We start from the raw sequence: 3531 nt of genomic DNA, 5'->3' as shown, positions 1-3531 counted from the left end.
TTATTTCTATCAGAGTGCATATTTTACAAATTTCAAAAATACATAAATATCCTCTGTGATTTAGCAAAGTAAACAGAAATAATTAGAATGGTGCTAGCTGAATTATTAGATATTTAGTTAGCAAGAACAGTATACTCAAAGTACAAAAGATTCCATTGGTAGTGATTTCTAAGAAAATTAATAAGGTTACAATGCCTGTTCCTTTTTTTCCTTTTAAAATCCATGGGAATAGTTTATCTAGAAAAGTGTTATTAAAAACATACAGGAACCTTAAATTAAAGCAAAATTATACCCATCTGTATGATCTTACTTTTCTCTACACTCTTACAAGATAAGCACAAAAGTAAAAATTTCCCAATACACATGAAGATATTAGTTATGATACTGATTACTCTTGAATTAAAAAACTAAACTCTTAGGCTTTGAATGATTTTCCTTATTTACAAACAACCACAGGGCACACCAAGCACCAAATGCAGATAAAAAGAGATAAGATTGAGATCCATCTCAATCTCCTTTCACCACATTTTCTCTCTTCCCATCCCTCTCTTTTATACTTCTGCTTATATCTTACTTCCTCTTGAAATCTTTGAAAACCATCTTCACTAATTTTAATTCAATTTATATCTCAATGATATAAAGAAAAAAAATTACTTAGTCCAGAATCAATCTGATCTTCCTAATGTCTTAATTCCTAGATATCAGGGAAAATAAATAAACAAGAAATGAAGAGGCTAATTTTACTACACTTGATCTTAGCCAAAAGGCCGAGAAGCGATGAAGAGGCTAAGTTTAAAGCCTAAACTAAGTCATGGTTTACCTTTTCTATATAAGGACAACTTACCATCTTGAGTAACAATTTTCAGGCTCTCAGCCTCTCCACTCCATGTTTTTCTTTGTAAAATTAAGTCCAGGTGTGGCCGAAGCGTCTGGGACCTAATGGAAGCAGGGAAATGTCAGGCTCTCAGGTGAAATGTCCACTGTCTCTGCCCATCTCTAAATGTACATAGGTGCTTGCCTTGGAGGGGAAGCCTCTGATAGCATAACCTAATCTGACCTCCTAGTCTCTGTTGAAGAGGCAGCATTCCCCTACAATTAGGTCATCTAAATGTCAAGGCACAGCTAGGCTCATGCTGGTGCTATAAGAATCCTCTCATTTAACCTAGAAGGATCTAATTTGTAACCGTCCTATAGCAAGATCCTTCTGGTGACCCCCCTGATGAGTCAGGTTACTCCTGTGATAATATTGCATAACATACTCCTCCCCCACCTTTCAGTATCCCACTAACACAAACATTTACTTTCTGGCTCAAAGGTTTGAGGCTTGGCTTGGGTGGCTCTACTTCAGGCTACAAGTTTGGTTCAGGCTTTTTTCTCATGTTTTATTATTGTCATAATAATTATTATTATTTTTATAATCAACACTCCCTACTGTAGAATCTTTTTATGATGGATAGAGAAAGAGCAAGAGGGGTGAATGGAGATACGCCAGGCTTTTTAAGATCATGGCTCTGACTTAGCATTGGTCACTTCTGCCTAGAACCCACTGACCAAAACAAAAATATTATATGGCCAAGTCAAAATCAATAGAGGTGAGGTAAATAACCCACATATTTTTTGGCAGAAGCACTGAAAACTTACATAATAGAAGACATGAATGTATATTTCTTTGACAGAAACTACTGACATATTAGGAACAATAATCTGATTCACCCTACCTCCTCTGGAAATCTCGCTAGACTTATTGCTGTCTGGTTTTTGGTCTTGTCTAGGTTCCACTGACTAAGACAGAGCATCTTATTACCTGACCACAGAGAACTGCTATGTTGATGTAGCTGAGTCACTGCCTCCCTCTCCACACATCTATTGAACCCAGGTACCCCTCTCTACATCTAAGATAAGAGACAGGCTGGATGATTCTTTTTCTCTGTTTCTATTCTTCAACAGCTTTGAATAATACTGCACTAGAAAAGAAGAAATGTTTACTCTATAATATCCTCTCTCTTTTTAACTCCAACTTCCTGGGAAATGCTAACTGGTACAGAATGATAAATTCTTTTGTATTAGATGAGTTCTATGACTTAGCGTGGGAACCATGCCAGGTCCCTGGATAGTCAAGGCTGGTAGGAGCACAGAGGCCTTGTTATCAATACACCAGACTGACCAGAAGCTGCTCTGGGCATGTGCCTAAACAGGATGTTCAAAGACTCTGATTCTGGAAATCCTAATCATGCCAAGATACCATGAGGGGGTGCAAGGACACACGATTCACTGTGCCCTTCAGTAGCCAATCCGATTGATGTAACTATTGGCATGAAGCCAATGGTATAAAAGTAGGTTACTGACCAGCCTAGTTGGCTGAGGCAGGAGTGAGAAGAAGTCTGCTGGAGTATAGAGAGAGAGCAGTTAGGATGAAGTGTGTGAAGTCTGCTAGAGAGAGCAGCTGCAGGAGAGACAGGAAAAGCTGCTGAGCCGGAGAGCTCAGATACTGCTATAATGTGGGCAGTGAGGCAATAAAGACTCAGTCTCAGACACCCACAACCTCTCATGGCTTCTCCGTCTAAGACCTGACATTCTAGGAGGTCTAGCCCCAGGCAGAGGGGTTCAAACCCAATACCTGTTACTAGTGAGAAGAGGACAAAGGAGGAACTTGACCTAAGTTCCCAACAGCTATACAGTGGGCAGGTTTCAAGCAAGAACCAGCCCTGGCGTATTCGGATAAGAGAATTTAGAAGAATACATGGACTCACAGCCACTCAGAGATACTCAGGGCACCAGAGCTCATGACGGGCTCCTGCTGCATACCCTGATACTTATTATTTGAATTCTATGATTCAGTATTTGAATCCTCCAGAATCAAAAACTAAATGAAAAAAGAAGTAAATGAGGGAATTAAGAAAACTTTTCCTCAAGAGAGTAAGGCTAGCAACCAAACTCATAGTATTTTTTTATATGAGAAGCCCAATATCAACCAAGTGTTTCTCATTATACTTTCTTACAAAACAAATTTATTTCTCTTTAGACATTTAATGACAAGGGTGAAGGTTATGTTTTCTAGAAAGCAGAAAATAGATAAATGCACATTAATTTTTATTGCCATTGTGCAAATGGGAGAAAGAAAGAATGGATAAATGATTCCAGAAGCCCAGCTAAAGCACATACACTGAGTGGCCAGATTATTATGATCTCTGAACGCACAATAATCTGGCCACTCATTGTATATTCTATACAAAAAAGGCTAATATGCAAATTGTCCCCTCAACCAGGAGTTCCACCAGCAGGCAGAATGGCCAACCACCCATGTTCCCTTCCCATGGCCAGGCTGAACAGCCCCCACCCATGCACGAATTCATGCACCAGGTCTCAGAAATCATAATAATCTGGCCACTTAGTGTATAGGAAAGAATAGAATCATTAAATCAGAGAAGACATTATTTTCAAAATGAATAAAAACAAATTTAAATTTACCTTAATTTATATTTGTGACAACAAACTAACACACATTTAAAAAAAGAGAGCAGTTAAAATATT

General features: G+C 38.5%; 1 pseudogene; it reads right to left on the bottom strand.

Moving 5' to 3' along the window:
- Positions 1–649: 649 nt before the first annotated feature.
- Positions 650–779, bottom strand: LOC118704058 (annotated as a pseudogene).
- Between the last annotated feature and the right edge of the window lie 2752 nt (positions 780–3531).

The sequence above is a fragment of the Pipistrellus kuhlii genome, unplaced genomic scaffold (genome assembly GCF_014108245.1).
Source record: "Pipistrellus kuhlii isolate mPipKuh1 unplaced genomic scaffold, mPipKuh1.p scaffold_m20_p_4, whole genome shotgun sequence".
In the NCBI taxonomy this organism is placed as follows: Eukaryota; Metazoa; Chordata; class Mammalia; order Chiroptera; family Vespertilionidae; genus Pipistrellus; species Pipistrellus kuhlii.
This window is presented reverse-complemented; position numbering and strand designations above follow the sequence as displayed.